Here is an 18,405-nt window from a genome sequence, read left to right as displayed (position 1 = left end):
TTTATCATTGAATGTAGTCCAAAAGTAGTTTGATATTTAGCCAATAAATTCCCTTTTCTGAAGCATCCTTGGTGCGAGCGTTTCTCTCCCTTGCCCTGGTCTGTAGACTTCAAATAAATCCGGGTTACCTCACACCCTCACATAAGGTTCTAGCAATAATAATATTAAAAATTGCAAAAACCCGTTACACAGAATTGCTGTAAATTTACAGTGGAAATTCCACACTTTACAGCAGTTTTCTTTAAAAAAGTTTTACAGTAATTAGCTGTTATTTGCAAAGCATACTGGGTACAAAGTGGCTGGTACTTTGTGCAGTCCTGTGCAGTCTCCGAGTCTTAGTTTTGGTTTATCTGTCTTCTACAGTTCATTTAACATGATGTTTTGTGTTTCAGTGACTAATTCATTCGGTAACACTTTATAATAAGGGTACATGAACTGGCAGTAATTAAGGCATTTACTAATGAATAACTAATCAGAAAGTAATGAGTCATTAATCAGGAACAAACGAATAAGTCATATATTAACAACCACAAGACTAAATTACTAACACATGTACTAATGAATGAAGATGAAGGTAATAAAGGCTTTATTCAGTGCCTGAATTAATTAGGAATTCATGTGTTAATTAATGTTGTCACAAGATCCCCCTGAGACACAGTGCTCTGGAATATTATGCCTATTAAAGTCAAGTGTATTTTTTATAGCTCCATCCTCTCATCATCTTGTCCTTCTTCATCATGTTGTGTAAGCAGCCCTTGTATTTGCCTGTTTCTATCTGTCAGGTCTCAAGTTTATTGTTTTTGATTTCTTATGTTACCTCATCTGTTTCTACCCACCTAGTGACTGTTACCCACCTAGTGACACCTAGTAATAATATGACATGTTTTAACTCCTGTATTGATACACAGTGCCTCATGAGGGAATAGTTTAGCCTACAGTTACCACTGAACTCAGAAATGAGTTAATTATTGGAGTGTCTTTCTCCTGGGGTCATAAGAATTCTTAACTGTATGCACATTTTTGTGCTTTCCCAGATCTAGTACGCCTGATTGAACTCAACTGCTAATTTACAAGCTCCTGTTGTGCTGGTTGAGGTGTGTCAAAGTGAGAAAAATACAAAACGATGCAGTGTCAATCCTCAATTCACTATAAAGAAAGCAGTGATTACTGATAACTCATGATGAAGTCATAATGTTTGTGCCCCCTAAAGTAAAGTGATGAACCAGTCACACTTTATTACTCATTAAATACTGATTCTTCATGATGAGTTCATAATGTTTGTGCCCCTAAAGTAAGATGAACCATCACAACTTTATGCTCATAAATACTGATTCTTCATGATGAGTTCATAATGTTTGTGCCTCCTAAAGTGATGAGCCAATCAAACTTTATTGCTCATTAAATACTGATTCTTCATGATGAGTTCATAATGTTTGTGCCCCCTAAAGTAAAGTGATGAACCGGTCACACTTTATTACTCATTAAATACTGATTCCTCATGATGAATTCATGAGCTAATAAAATAGCAGGGGTTAATCATTTACTGACCAAAATGACGGTCATTCTTTTGCCCTCTCAAGAACAGGGACGAAGGATAAGTAGCTACAACATGGCTCATATAAAAACATGACATTGACGAAATTCACAGGAATAAAAAAGCATATTTTATTATCATCTTATGACGTCTACACAACACACAGAACCAGAGCAGGTGAATCTGTCACTGTAACACGGAACATGAAGAAAAACCAGGACATACTGGTTCTGTAGCTCCACAAACATCTGTAAAACGGACAGAACTGTAACTAGCTAAATAAAGTCACAAAGATATTCACACTGCAGCGGTGTGTCCACATAACTCACACAAGCTGAAGGTCGAGTCTGAGACTCAGCTTTACTGAAAAACTCAGAACGGAGTACAAAGGAAAGGGGAGAATACGGCGCTAGCTCAGCGATCGGCTCAGCGCAGTCAGCGCCCTCTCGCTGTCTCGGCTCAGTCTGTTGACTACTGGGCCCTGTGAAGCACTGCCACCGCACACACAGCCCTTCACAATAAGAGTCCCTGTCAAAGAAGGAGTAACAAATGAATCAAGCAGCATAAAATTAACATATGATTTTAACCAGACAGAATAGACGAGCCTGACGCCACATATTGCTACTAAAATCTCACGACGCTCGTGAGAAACACAAACACCTTACTATTAAAACCAAAAAGGTGTATTGCAAATAACTAAGCACCAAACCAAATATTTAAGCTATAACGAATTTAGAAATAATACTTCCTGCACATCCGTTCTGTTTCACCACAGATAACAGCTGCATGTTTTAACAGCTTAGTCTAAAAAAAGGTGAGGCACGAAAATACATACTAGCACTCACAACACTCAGACAACAATACCACGTGTAAATATTATATCTGCAATGTAAATTACGTATATAACACAGTATGCATATGCATAACTCACCTTTAAAAGTAAGAAAAATGTGAAATATTGCAAAAAGGCAAAAAGAGAAATATAGATTTTTTTAATTATTTCAATTATTTTCATTCGCTTCTCTTAAACGTTGTACTAGAGATATTCACTCAAGACTCTATGGCCGCTTGACATATAGCATTTAACGCAATTACCGCCATTTACTGGCGAAGAAAAATAGCAGTAATTTCCAGCTGCGGAAACAGTTGAAGTGTTACATTGCAAAATGCTGTGTTTCCATTAATAAAACATTTAGATATAGCAAATTTTTAAAAAGAATAATAGATGTATAATGGGAAACACATTTTCATTTTCTGAAGGTGGTATTTCTCAGAATAACTGTGGCATATATTAAGATAATTCACAGTTTTAATTAAATCAAATGCCTATTTTCAGTAAATAAACTAGTTTACAGTTTATTAAACATACAACAGTTTATGTTTCTGTTGTAACAGTATGACCTTGCAGTATGACATAGGTAATCATAAATTGCATGAGTAGAATGAAACTAACAGAGCTTCTAGCAGTTCGCCAACGTGGACTAACATTCTTTTTGTATGCTTAATTAACACATGAATTCCTAATGAATTCAGGCAATGAATAAAGCCTTTATTACCTTCATCTTCATTCATTAGTACATGCGTTAGTAATTTAGTCTTGTGGTTGTTAATATATGACTTATCCATTTGTTTCTGATTAATGACTCATTACTTTCTGATTAGTTATTCATTAGTAAATGCCTTAATTACTGCCAGTTCATGTACCCTTATTATAAAGTGTTACCATTCATTCTGTAATGTTATAATTACATTCCCACTTCCAAAAAAGTACTTATATTATTAGTACTTATATTACTAGAACTAGAACTAGAACTGTAAAGCTGTGGTGTCTATAAAGCCTATACAGAATATATGTGTTGTGTAACGATACCAGAGATCAGAAAACAAACTATTGAAAAGGGATTTCACATGCCTATTATCTTCACTTAATGGCTGTGATTCAGTCAATCTTTCTGGTCCAATCCTACCCCTGGGGTGAGGTGCATTTTAAATCTGCATAGCTTGCTCCAAAAAAAAAACTACCTCTCCACAAACATGACTTTAAATGACAATTTCAATCTATTCTGGAACCGCCCATCCTTCTACAGATATGATGGAATCCACCCCAACTGGCTTAGTTTACAGATTTTAGGCCACAATGCATTGATTTAATTTTGTTTTTAACTCCAAATGACTACTCAGTTCCAGAAATATTTGCTCAAATATGCTGATAACTGCCAGCAGTCAACTTAGGATCAGCAATATAACCAAGCACAAGAGAAATGCAAAGAAAAGATAACAGTTTAATAGTTTCATGTATCCAGACAATCTTAACCTCATTGAACCTTTTGTGTTACCCCTCTGCTCTCAGCCTAACTCACAGGCCTCGAAATCTAAATCTACAATGAACTACTTAAAAGACTGTTTTTTTTATTTTAAGGCTGATATAGTATAATCCAGATATTATTGTGCTGGCTGCCACTTGGCTTAGACTCTCAGTAAGTGACAATGTGGCTCTAAATGATTTTATCCTGTATAGTATTGACAGAAACACTGCAACTGACAGGAAGAGTTGTGCTATTAGCTTGGTTATTGTGGTTTATTTGTGTGTTATTTCAGGTTTGTGTGTTGGACCAGTGGAGGAAGGCTAAAAGGCCTTGTGCTCTGCTTGTAACATTAGACATATGATAGATAATGGTAGTGCACATATTCCAACGAGTCAGACCCTCTCTGTCATGTTCAGTGAGAATAAAATGCTATCAGTAAAGCCAATTCAACTCCACCTAGAAAGTTATTGTCATCATGCACAGCAATAATCGAACCCTCACAATTTTCAGCTTTCATCAGTAAAAGTAATAAGCATCTGTCCATGTATACTGAATAGTAGAACTCTGGTACAAGGCACCACTTACTGCCTATTAATACCGAAATGTTGTCTGCAAAACTGTGTACAGCCAGTCAGGACATTTCAGCACAACAAGCTCAGTTAATAAGTGAGTAAGTGAGTAAGTTTTATTTATAAAGCACTCTTAAAACAACTTGCGTCGACCAAAGTGCTATACATCAATTCAGCACACACATAAACAACACAACAAGTAAGAGATTAAAAATAATAAGAAGAATTACATAAAATAGAGAAGAAAAACAAATTTTGACACTAACATGTATAATTACCACAGTCCCTTACTATTCAAAAGCAAGTTTGTATAGATATGTTTTTAGTCTGGATTAAAAAACAGCAATTGAAGGTGCTTGGCGAATAGTAGGAGGTAGAATGTTTCATAGTCTCGGAACATAGACTGCAAATGCATGATCACCCTTAAGCTTCAAATGAGCCCTAGGAACAGCCAGCAAGTTCTGCCAGGATGATCTCAAAGCTCACTGCTTAGTAGAGGGAGTGAGCATACTGCCAACATACGAGGGGGCCTGACCATTAAGTGCTTTAAAAACAAATAAAATCACTGAACTGTATCCTGAACTGGACAAGTAGCCAATGAATTGAAGCAAGGACTGGAGTAATATGGTCTCTTTTCTGGGTACTAGTCAGTAACCTAGTTGCTGCATTTTGGACTAACTGTACGCACTGCAATAGATACTGGTAAATCCCAATATATATAGAATTACAGTAGTCAATTCTAGAGGAGATGAATGCATGAATAACTTCCTCCAGGTCAGAAAACAGAGCTGGAAAAAGATCCTCCTTCCCACAGAGTTGATTTGTTTATCAAATCTGACGTCCGAGTCAAAGATAACACCAAGATTTCTCACAGATGTCTTGCCACATAGGGACAAATGACCAAGGCTGTTGGAGGCACCATTAATGTGATGAGGATCACCAAAAATAATAACCTCTGACTTGCCTGCATTCAGAAGTTGACAGCCATCCACCTCTTAATGTCCTCAAGACAACTGCGGAGAGACATTAAAGAGCCATTGTCATTAGGTCTAATGGGAAGGTAAAGCTGTATATCATTAGCATAAAGATGAAAGCTGATGTTGTGCTTCCTAATAATTTCACCTAATGGCAGCATGTATAGTGAAGAAAGGAAGGGCCCTAATATGGACCCTTGTGGAATGCCACAAGAGACATCAGCAGAGAAAGAGAAATAGCAGGCAGTATTCACTGCAAAGGTTCTGTGCTTAAGATGTGAACCAACTCTCCATGTAACCCCACTCACTTTTCTAGGCGACCAATAAGTATGTTGTGGTCAACCGTATCAAAAGCAGAGCTTAGATCCAATAACATGAGGATGGCGCAATTTCCTTCATCAACAGAAAGTAATAAGTCATTTGTCACCTTCAGGAGGGCAAATTCAGTGCTGTGCATAGCCTTAAAACCAGACTGAAAAATCTCAAAAATACTATTACTACTTAAAATGGTAAAAGCTGAGAATATACAACCTTTTCCAGCAATTTAGCTAAAAATGGAACTTGGAAATTGGCCTATAATGAATGTCAATGCTTGAATGTTTTCTCAAGATAAACCATAAGGTGACCAGACAGGCCCTAGGAGAGCTGGTGCTGAAAGATCCAGAATCAGGTGCAGGAGAACCACATGCGCATATAAAGCAAAAGTACCATCTCACTGGTCACAGAGTCATGGTCTATAAGTAGAATGTGTGAGGTTTGGGAGCAGGGAAGAGTTATTTAGAGGGCTGTGGTTTGACTTCCCTCTCTTCTAGTGAAACAGAAGCACTGACATCTTCAACCAGTGAGGAATTGAAACTCGGTGATGCAGAAAGCTCTGTGTGAGAGCAGGCCTCAACTAAGCTTGTTATTTTTTAAATTAGTTTTTAAACTAAATTAAAAATAGCTTGTATAGAAATTAAAACAAAAGAGAAAAACTCTAAGAGTAAACCTGATGATCTGTTTGCACCTAAACTCCATGAGCACAACATGGCAAACCAAGTTTACTGACTGCTTGCATGTTAATCAGTATCATCTTAAACACCAGTCATGTTTAGAATCACAGCCATAAACAGATGAAGCTCTCTCTTCCTTTTTCAAACTTGCTACCATATTGTGTTTGGAGCCCGACCGGGGAATCAAATGCTTCTTGCTGTGAGGTGACAGCGCTACCAACTGCACCACCATGCCTCCCCTCAGTGTTGTCCAAATGATGTCCAGATGAGCGCAGACACAATTTAGGTGTGCATCTTGTGGCACTATTTTCCTTCTGCTCCACTTTGGTCCCTTGATCCATACTCTTTCACATGAAACTGCAAACCAAAGAGTAGTGCTCATTTTTTTCTAAATTCACAAATTAGATTTTTCTAACCGCGACCCTTTTTGGATTAAGTGGTTAATGATGATGATGATAATGATGATTTTTCTAGTTTATGTTTAATCTAAATTTCTCATTTAAACGGCCCATGTACTGCCCTCAGAACTAACTCCAGTGGCAATGCGGCACTTTTTGAACAATAAATGTAAATAGTTCGGTTTCTACGTAATTAGATACACCTTCTTTGTATGTACACTCACTGTCCATTTCATCACGTAAACCCACCATAGCCATACTCTGCTACAAGATATATCTGTACAATACAGCGGTCACCCCCAACCCTGTCCATCAGTGGAAAAGACCACCATGCATTTATATTGTTGTGGTCATGAGAAAACCTTGCATCTCAAAAATGGTAACTTTACAGGAAAGGAAAAAAAAAACATTCTTAAATTTAAGTGGAAATTAATGAAAGAAGATATTTCTTCCTCTAATAATTTTGGAACATTTCTGCTGCTCCACTTACTGTGAAACTCTGACTCAATGTAAAGGCAACAAATTCTACATAATAATTTTTAAAAATTAAAAAAAAATAGAATAAAAATGATACAAGACTGTGTCCCAGCAGTAATGATACGTTAGGTGGACCTGATAAAATTAGTAGAATAGTATCTTGTAAAAGTAGAATAGTAACTTGTAAATTTTTTTCCCCTTTAGCTAAGCCAGGGCTCAGCCACACGCTGCTCTTCTGCTGCCCTTTTGCGGCTCCAGAGCAGAACTAGATTTTTAGGTAAAAATAAAATAATCCTCCTTTGCTGTAAAATAAAGCTCTGCTGATCGTTATAACACACAGTTCTAACACAGCTTTCACAATAAATGGTCTTAAACACTGGAGCTAATGTATAACTGCTAATACACCCTTTAACCCTGAAGATTGATGCGCAGACTGCTGGTCACACAGCAACACAGATAATGACAACCCCCCTAGCTAGTAGCTAACGAAAAGGCAAAGAGTACGATTTAAGACGAACATCGATAATTTGGAGACAAATGGACTTATTTGCATTTATAACCACTCCAGCTGGTTTAACGATACGTTTAATCTGCATTGAGAAACTGTCAAACTAAAAAGTCACAAAGCTGAAGTCAGTTTCTCATTCACCAGCTTCTTGTTCGAACTGTCCCGTTCCACCTTAATTGGTGCAGCAGTTACATTCTGTGGAACAGGACAATTTGAACGAGAAGCTGGAGAGTGAGAAGCGACTTCAGTCTCATAAAAAAATCAAACGTAGAGAGACATTTTACAAGAAAGTTTAGCTATTTTTGCACAAACGTTTCCTGACTGAGATGGAAGACAAGCAGCTATAGCTGACCTTTCTGCATTTTCATTTATATTTTTAGCCTGTACTAGTACATCAGCACATACTGAGACATATTTACAGCCATGATCGTAAAATGGATATAAAATGTTGTGGCTCCCAAGGTGGTTTCATTCTTGTTGAAGCTAGAGGTAAGCCTACTAGTAAGGGGTGATCAGCATGTGGGGCGAGCGCGTGACCATTTGCTCAAACTGGGCATGACTCAGTCAGGATTGCACAATCGCTACCAGCCCAGTTAACGACCGCGTTCTGTGGTTCAAATTTTGCACAGATTGTCTGAAGTCTGTAACGAAATTGTAGTGAAAATTATCGCTATAGCTAAACAAAAAATTGTAGGCGCTACAGCTATTAGCTACATTTCATAAAACTGTAGTGGCTACAGCTATTAGCTACAAAAATCTGTAGTTAGCTACAAAAAGTAGCGCACTACTTAGCTACTTCCCCATCCCAGGCTGTGCTATATGATGTATCTACCAGTAGGCGTCAAAAGTTCTCTTGGTCCTGGTTAGAACTCCAGCAGCAGCATTCTGAGTGAGCTGCAGTTGTTTAACTGTCTTTTTGGGACGTCCAGTTAAGAGACTATTACAGTAGCCCATGCTGCTGCAGATAAAAGCAAGGGTACGCTTCTCTAGGCCTTGTTGAGACACCAAATCCTTGATTCTGGCTATACTTTTTAAGATGGTAGTAGGCTGTTTGTGTTTGTGTTTGAGTGTGTTTGTTCACACTCATATGTCTGGTGAAGGTGAGATCTCAGTCTATTAGAACACCAATATTTCAGACTTGCTCTTTAGTTTTTAGAGGCTGAGAGTCAAGGTGTTCACTAATACCAACTCTCTTTGTTGCCACACACAAGAATCTATGTTTTGGCCTTGTTTAATTGAAGAACATTTTGGCTAATCTTATTATTTGTATACTTCAAACATTGACACAGTGAGTCTATTTGACCGAAGTCATCTGGTGAGAGAGCCAGACATATCTGTGTATCATCTGCATAACTATGGTAATCAGTGTTATTGTTCTTTAGGATTTGGCCCAAAGGTGGCTTACAGAGACTGAACAGAAGAGAAACGAAAACTGATCCCTGGGTTATTCCGCATGTTATAGCCACCCTATCAGATTTAGAACTGTCAATGGTGACAAATAACTCCAGCCTTCTAAATGAGACTTGAACCAATTAAGGACTGTTCCAGAAAGTCTTACCTAATTTACCAACCAGTCCAGCAGTTTTCTGCGTTCTACAGTGTCAAATGCAGCACTGAGATCTAGTTAAACCAGAACTGATATTTTACCTGAGTCAGTGTTCAGCTTTACATCATTTAACACTTTTATAAGAGCAGTTTCAGCGCTGTGATATGATCAGAAGCCTGACTGAAATTTGTCAAGATAACAACTAGAGTAAAAAAAATGCTCAGTTGATTGAAAATAACGTTCTCAGTGTTCTTAGCTATAAAAGGAAGATTTGAGGCATCCAGAGTCCTCTTTTTTAGAAGCGGCTTTATGATTTATTAAGCTGTTTTTAGTGACTTTGGGTGAATGCCTGATAGCAGTGAGACTTTAACTATTTGCTGCAAATCAGTTGCTACAGAGTTAAAAATAGTTTTAAAAGTGTCAGACGGCAGTGTTGATGATTTAAGATGCCGAATAATTTCCGGTCTCATAACAAGAACATCTGGAGACAACCATGACTGTAGTGTATTTGGTTTTGGTGAAGTACATCCGCTGATGTCCACAATCTCAGAAAAAAAGGTACAAAGCTGTCACTGAGGCAGTACCCCTCTTGTCACTGGGATGCTACCATGAAGGGTACATCTCAGTACCTTTAGTCAAGGAATGTAATTGTACCATAACCCATGGAAATTACTGTATATTTTCCAAGTTGTATTGACACAACATACCCCTCTCATCTCCATGCTTTTTATTTTATTTTTCTGCATTCAATTATTAGGTTATGAAAAGGTACAAATAGGTACTTTTCCAGAGGGGAAAAATGTATTTAAGATACACAACTGGACCTTAAAACCACTGTTGTACATTTAAGGGCGCATTTACATTGTTTGTACCTTAATAAATGAAATGTACCTGCACAGAACCTTTATTTCTAACAGAGCAGGTGCACAGACATCGTTTTGGAAGCTTAAACTTGAATGAAAAACTCTTTGTATTTGCAGAAGTTAATTAGTCATTTTCCAGCTCCATTCTTGTTTTAAGGCCTAACCTTGGCATTCCAGTCCCCCATCACCCGCAGCATTTCCTGTTTATAGGTGGCATAGGCTGTACAACAAATGACCTAATGATAAACATTTATATTTAACATGATTTCTTGTGATATTTATATTTGCTTATCTCGAGCAAACAGTTTGGGTATTTCCATATTTGTCAAAATTTCCTAGAATGGGTATTAGCTTGGTTATTGTGGTTTCTCTGTGGGTTATTTCAGGTGTGTGGGTTGGACCAGTAGAGGAAGTGCTAAAAGGGCTTCTGCTGTGCTTGTCACATTAGACATATGATAGATAATGGTTGCATGCATATTCCAACCAGTCAGACCCTCTATGTCATGTTCAGTGAGAATAACATGCTATCAGTGAAGCCAATTCAACTCCACCTAGAAAGTTATTGTCATCATACACAACGATAATCAAAGCCTCACAATTTTTATCTTTCATCAGTAAAGTAATAAGCATCTGTCCATGTATCCTGAATAGTAGAAATGGACACCCTGGACACGTTACCAGTCCATCACAAGGCAGACACACACATACGCACAAGATGAATGAACATGCAAACACCACACAGAAAGGATCCTGGTTGCCTAACTGGGGAATCAAACAGAAGTTCTTCCTTTGAGTTTTCCTGTAATTTATTTCCTGTATAGTTTACCATCTCTCTCTCTCTCTCTCTCTCTCTCTCTCTCTCTCTCTCTCTCTCTCTTTCTCTCTCTCTCTCTCTCTCTCTCTGTGACGTGTGCTTTGGTTGTAAGAGCACAGGAAGTGATGAGTGTTGAACACAGAGCATTGCTCAATCAGTCCGTCAGTCAGTCATTACAGGGACAGTATGGAGTTCAGGTCACTCTCTGTAATACTCTGTGAGTAAATGTTCTCTTTATGTCTTCATTAGAGTGAGAGCTGCTGTATGAAGGTGTTAATATTCAGTCTGAGGGTTCTGAGTGATCAGCTTCTGTGTGATAAAGCAACTGAATGTAGTTCAGATAGTTTACAAGCTTTTGCGTCATGGTGAGGTCAGAGTGTGCAGACTTAAAAGGTTGTATAGGTATAGCTGAGAGTGCATGTCTGCAACCAGACCCTTCTCGATTCTACACAGATATTTTACTTTGTGCAGCATATTTTACTTTGTGCAGACTGGCAAGTATAGTAACTCCTGTAGTGGCAGATTAAGAAGCTATTGCCAAACTCTCAGAATGGATCACCAGTGAAAAACGTTTGATAACATTAATGAACATATTTAATTTTGGTAATATTCATGAAATTATGTTTGACTAACATGTTTAATATCTGGGTCTCTGTGGAACAAATTCTTAAACCAAAAGTGAACAGCTAGCTCTGTGGTTAATAAGAAGTGAAGCAAGCAAGGATGGGGGAGTAGCTAAGTAGCGCACTACTTTTTGTAGTTATCTACAAACTTTTGTAGCTAATAGCTGTAGCCGCTACCACAGTAAAGTTGGCTTACGGTTAGCGATTCAGATTTCTACCGGCTATAACTCCATGCTTCCACAAACACTGGTGCGCTTTGTCAGTCCTGATTTGTGAATTCAGATGACATCATTTTCGAAACCAAAATCCGCAAATATTACACATCGGGGTTTAATTTACTAAAGCTTATAACTTCAAAAGTTGAGCTCTCAGATGAATGAAACCAGGTTCAGACTGACCAGGCCGATTTGTGAAACACTTCACAGTTCTTATTTTGCCCGTCTGTGGCCTGTGTAGACCTTGAGCACGGAAAGTGAAAATAAGTGAAATATAAGTGTTTTTGACCTGGGATTTTCAATTCAAATGACTACAAAATCTATGAAAGTGTGTTTGATTAGGCAGAGCTTGATTTGTGAAAAAAATCACAAATGGAGCTCACCATGTTTGATTTGATTGCTACATACAGCTGTATCTCCTTAGGAATAACACCATCTGACTTTGCAGTTGAATTCCGCATACAAACATTATCAGTAATCTTGCGAATCCCTTGTTGAACATATTACTTAATTTGGAAAAATATTCACAAACGGATTTTGTGACTTTTAATACAGGTCAATTTCCATTACCATGCATACAAAATTGGATATTTCTATAATTTACCCAAACATTAACACAGTAATAGTCATTGGTTAAAAAGTTAAAAAGTAAAAAAAAATATTTTACCTAAAAATAGAGTCACAGCAGCTCTGCAGCAGCGGAGAGATTATTCAGGCCTGATTCTCACCCCAGACAGAGCCAGAGTCACTGATGAGGATTTTGAGGCTAAAGTGTTATTGAAGATTATTAGAGACTCTGAATATCATGTCTGTACATCTTGCTGACATGTTTAAATTGGAGCAGTTTTATTTCAACAGTTGACAGTGCTTTGCACAAAGTTGTTTGGTTTGTATTCAGTTATTTTTGTTGATTTTTGTAAGGAAAACCTGGAATGATTGACTTTGCTTTTACTTAGTCTAAATTTGGTAGGATATCACACCTTTGGTTGTGTAAGTTTGATTGTTGGTTACACTTAAACTTACTTCATGGTGATCTTTTGTATATTTGCAGCTTTTAAATTGTATGTTTCTTTCTGGCACATGATTAAATGCAGTGTCTTGTTCACACTCTCAGTTTGGCTTGTATGCCATATCAGGTGGAGATTAAGTTTAAAGTAGCTAAAAAGTAGTGCACTACTTTTCAAAAAGTAACTAAAAAGTAGCCACTACCTTTTCTGGAAAAGTAGCTAAATTGTAGCTGCTATAAATTTTGGGAAAATAGCTACAAAATAGCTAACTACTAATTTAGTCAGTAGCTATCCCAACCCTGGAAGCAAGTTATTTGTTTTAAAAAAGCCAAACCTATTCGATCTCTTTGGGGACATGAAAAATCTATTTTCACCAGTAGGGACTATTGATCATTGTAATTATTGTTGTTGTTGTGTAAATAAATGATTAATACAACAAACATGTTCACCCAAAAGCACCCATAAATTGACTCAGTGGCTGTCCCAGTTTAGCTGTAACACTCTCTCCCACACTGCTAATGTGTCCGTGGTGGGATGGCAGAAAATTACATACAAGAAAAACCTTTAAAAATTATTTTCTATTTTCTAGAAATTTCTAATTTTTTGCTACACTTTCATTTCCTATTTCCATATTCACACTCAGAACAATACACTCAGAACTAAACCTCACATCTCCAAACATTTTGTTTGTCCATTCATCATAAAGTCCTGACATAGTGTAACCTACAGCTGGCAATTTCAAATTATAAATAAATAAATAAATAAATAAATAAATAGATAAATGAGATAGAAGCTTTTATCCCAGTGATGATTTGTAATGTTTAAAAATCTTACTTCTAGTTTTACTTCTTTATAACTTTAACACTGTTAATGTACAACCCTTCCCCAGAAATGGGGAAGGGTTGTACAGAGAACCCCACCAATTTAACACTTTACTTTCAAAAGTTTAAACTCAGTAATGACTTTTGATCATTTAGGTATATACACATTAAAATGGTGGAACAATTTTCTATTACATCAACACAATTCATTTACAATGATTGTGGAAATTATGCATGTTTGAATCTCTCTTTTAGGTTTACAGTCACAGAAAGACAGAAACTGCTATGAGGGAAACATGTTTGTTTTGATAAGATTTACATGAAACTTTAAGAACAATGTGTCACACAGTGTCAGTTCAGGTCTCTCTCTGTAATACTCTGTGAGTAAATGTTCTCTTTATGTCTTTATTAGAGTGAGAGCTGCTGTATGAAGGTGTTAATATTCAGTCTGAGGTCCTTCTGTGTCATTAAGTAACTACATATAGCTCAGGAGGGTGTGTGCAAACGCTCGCTCAAATTAAGGGGGGCGGAGAGATGGCATGTTTCTGAAAGTGATTTAGTGTAAGCTAAAATAATGGTGGCTATATAAACACTGAAAAACAGTCCTCTTATAAAGGATGTGTTATTTGCCCACACGAAAATTAAATACAACATTTTCTGTACAAAATTAATATTTACTTGCTGAGATTAACCTACTGGGAAAAATAATGTGGCTTGAAATTTACACAGTGAGAGACAGTTAAGTCTTAGATACACAGACAAATGCTAATGGTCGGTTACTCCTCGTCCTTTTCACGTCATATCCTTCAGCTCATAAACAGACAGTTTGTGAAGTTAGTTAGCTAAAATCAATGATAAATTCATAAATTATGTAAAAAAAAGTTTCATTCCATTAAATTTAAATGGAAAGAGTGTAAAAATGAACCTGAACTTAATGTTTATGGTTGCTGTCACAGCGACGCATTCTATGTGGTAGTATGTGTTATTTCTATGTTCTATTTTGACACCTCAGGTTGCCAAATATGAAACAAATAACCAGGCAAGCACAGTGCGCTGCAGCCATGAACGCAAGCCAGTAAACTGGATCAACAGAGACAATGTCAGATTCCACCCGACATAAAAAGCCTCTGCTTAATAAAATGCAAGTAAATACTTGTGATGTATTTGAAAGATGGAGAAAGTTTAGAAGCCAGAGGGTCTTTAAAACAGCATGACTATGATAAAAATGATATTTTTACAGTTTGTAAAGATGTGTTCACATTTCAAACAAGGCTGGTATATTTTATTATTACAAAGCAGTGCATTTCAGCTGTTAATGAAAAAAAAGGTCTTTGGGTGTAGTTACTCTTTAAGTCTGGGGAGGAGGAGGCAACTCTCCAATATTTTGAATTCAGACTGAAGTGCTCACTTTAAACGCTAGCTGTCAGTATTGCATAATGTTCTTTTAACTGTATTCTTTGTTACAAATTTTGTTCATTTTTAGATTGACTTACAGACCGTTGTAATAAATGACAGTGTGGTGACAGTAACTGCAGTTACCCTGAAATGCTCTACTGCTGTTTAATATTATTCATTATTATTCATATTAATGTATCATATCCTCTGCTTTTGTCTTTATTTTAGTGCTGACTGTCCTCATCCACAGTGGACAAACTCAAGGTAAATCATTTGCATGTATATGAACTGGAATATTTTATTTGCCTTCATAAACATTTGGACAGAAAATTTAAATCTTTCTTTTAATGGATGACTGTGAAAAGTGGTCCATAAACCACTTATTCATCTCTTCAGTGTCTATTAATTTCAGTACCACAGCAATACAGAGGAGGCCAGATGTTTAATTTGTGCTTTCAATAATAACACTGACTCTGAATACTCTGTTCTCTTCTTTCTTCTGTTCTCACAGCTTCACCCAGAGCTACACTAACTGTAAAACCAGAGAGTCCTGTGTTCAGTGGAGAGTCAGTCACTCTGAAGTGTGAGATTAACACTCATGATGGATGGACATATCAGTGGTATAAACAGAATAAACAGAGTAGATGGGCTGCAGTGTCTCAGTCTGTGTATTACACTGTAAACAAAGACACTCTCACCATCAGAGAAGATGCTGTGTTTAATGGAGATCAGTATCAGTGTAGAGGAGAGAGACGTAACAGACCAACATCATCACAGAACAGTACCTCTGTTACACTCACTGTAAAGGGTGAGTCCATTAACATTTATATTTTACATATTTTCATGTTGACCACATATAAACACTTCAGTTAGTCAGTGTGTTGGAGACTGTAATGATTATTCTTTTATGGCTGGTATAGAACAGTGGTCCCCAGACCTGGTCATGGAGACCCCCTTTGATCTGAACACTTAACAGAGATGCGGGAAGATGTTTTAAGATGAGGTGCTGAATTTTAAGCAGGCTGTATGTGATGTTAATGATAACAAAGCAAAATGATTTGTCCATGATTTAAAATCAATATTAAGCTGCTTTGGGACTCAGAACTGGTCTATAACTCTGCACCTAAACCTGGGTGTGTTTGAGCGACACAGACTCAAAGCGGCCAACAGTTTTCAGCTCACTGTAATGAAAATACTCACTTACACAGTGTTCACTTACACAGAGCAAATGTTAAATATTTTTATGTTTTAATGTTATAATTGCACAAAAGTCTTTTTTATAATGTAGCCCAAAGTGGTGCTGGGCAGTTTACATTGGGACGCCCCCTCTTTCCTCTCTTAAGCCTCCTCCCATTTGACTTTTGTCTTGTATAAGTAGGCAGGTAACAGATTACTTCTCATGTCTAAAACTGAGGAGAGGAGAGAAGAAGCAGCGCTCGCTAATCAGTACTAAAGGCCGTATTGTTTCTGTACACAAAGCAAATATATTATTATTGTTAATAAGGAAAAAGTTTATAGTTATATTAATAATAATAATGAGGATCCCCAAAGAAAAAAGATTCACCAATGAAATAATGTCACACCTGTGTCACTAACAGATACAACACTTTGACCAGCACAGAGAGAGAGAGAGAAAGAAAGAGAGACAGACAGAAAGGAAAAAGGGAGAGAGAGGGGGGGGGGGGGGGGGAGAGCAGATCTACTTCACTTTGAAACAATAGTATTTACTTATAAAAGTGAGTAAACTGGCTGGTTAAAAATGTCAAGTTCACTGTAATAGTACAGTAATAATATGACTGTAATAGTAAGTTAACAGAACAGTGTGTGTTACACTCTGTTCACTCATTATTTGAAGTACAATAAACATTAAACTTACATTAAAATTACAAAACTAAAATTACTGGTTACATATATATTTAAGTTAAAACTCCAAAACAGTTTGTTGAGTGTACATAAATAAATCACTCATCTGAACACCAGTCCGACTCCAGCACGATGTTGTGTGTGAAAAAATATGTGCCCAATATTTTGTTGGACCTGTCGGGCTGCAGAGGTTTCCTATTAAATGTGCACTCTTTTTTTTTTTTAATTGTCTGCATAGAAAATGCATGAAGTAGATACAGACCTCTTTACTCGTCCTGTGCGGCAGTAGACTAACAGCTCCCAAAAGCTGTCTGACGAAATTTAATGTGGTAGATTGATGCGATAATGTATAGAGATGCTCATTAGGTCTCGTTTTAATTTGTGTTATGGGGACACTGCAGCTCCTCTTCACAGCGGGGCTTCAGAGTCAGCAACACAATCTGTATCTACTACATTTATTTTCTTTGCAGGAATCAAAAAAAAAAAAAAAAAAACACAAAAAACGTGCTTATTGTGCACGATTACAAGAAAATGAGAGAAGAAATAGTTATGTTCACTGCACCACAGTTTCCATTTCAATAAATGTTTTACTATGTTTTGTGGGGCTGCGTCAAGTGAGTGTGATCATCTCTTCAGTGTCCATTAATCTCAGTACCACAGCAATACAGAGGAGGCCAGATGTTTAATTTGTGCTTTCAATAATGACACTGACTCTAAATACTCTGTTCTCTTCTTTCTTCTGTTCTCACAGCTTCACCCAGAGCTACACTGACTGTAAAACCAGAGAGTCCTGTGTTCAGTGGAGAGTCAGTCACTCTGAAGTGTGAGATTAACACTCATGATGGATGGACATATCAGTGGTATAAACAGGATAAACAGAGTAGATGGACTGCAGTGTCTCAGTCTGTGTATTACACTGTAAACAGAGACACTCTCACCATCAGAGAAGATGCTGTGTTTAATGGAGATCAGTATCAGTGTAGAGGAGAGAGACGTAACAGACCCACATCATCACAGAACAGTAACTCTGTTACACTCACTGTAAAGGGTGAGTCCATTAACATTTATATTTTACATCTTTTCATGTTGACCACATATAAACACTTCAGTTAGTCAGTGTGTTGGAGACTGTAATGATTATTCTTTTATGGCTGGTATAGAACAGTGGTCCCCAGACCTGGTCATGGAGACCCCCTTTGATCTGAACACTTAACAGAGATGCGGGAAGATGTTTTAAGATGAGGTGCTGAATTTTAAGCAGGCTGTATGTGATGTTAATGATAACAAAGCAAAATGATTTGTCCATGATTTAAAATCAATATTAAGCTGCTTTGGGACTCAGAACTGGTCTATAACTCTGCACCTAAACCTGGGTGTGTTTGAGCGACACAGACTCAAAGCGGCCAACAGTTTTCAGCTCACTGTAATGAAAATACTCACTTACACAGTGTTCACTTACACAGAGCAAATGTTAAATATTTTTATGTTTTAATGTTATAA

At 37.1% G+C, this 18,405-nt stretch overlaps 1 long non-coding RNA gene and 1 pseudogene across 1 annotated transcript; both read left to right on the top strand.

Annotated features, from left to right (window-relative positions):
• LOC118801914 overlaps positions 1-18,405 on the top strand; it is a 62,836-nt pseudogene that overhangs the window by 23,705 nt on the left and 20,726 nt on the right.
• On the top strand, positions 11,167-15,803 carry LOC118801917. The gene is made up of 3 exons (XR_005006590.1): positions 11,167-11,198; positions 15,271-15,306; positions 15,554-15,803. It is a non-coding gene; the product is annotated as an uncharacterized LOC118801917 (long non-coding RNA).

This window comes from Colossoma macropomum, unplaced genomic scaffold, assembly GCF_904425465.1.
Source record: "Colossoma macropomum unplaced genomic scaffold, Colossoma_macropomum, whole genome shotgun sequence".
NCBI classification, from domain to species: domain Eukaryota; kingdom Metazoa; phylum Chordata; class Actinopteri; order Characiformes; family Serrasalmidae; genus Colossoma; species Colossoma macropomum.
The sequence above is the reverse complement of the archived record's forward strand: the minus strand, read 5'-3'. Positions and strand labels throughout refer to the sequence as shown.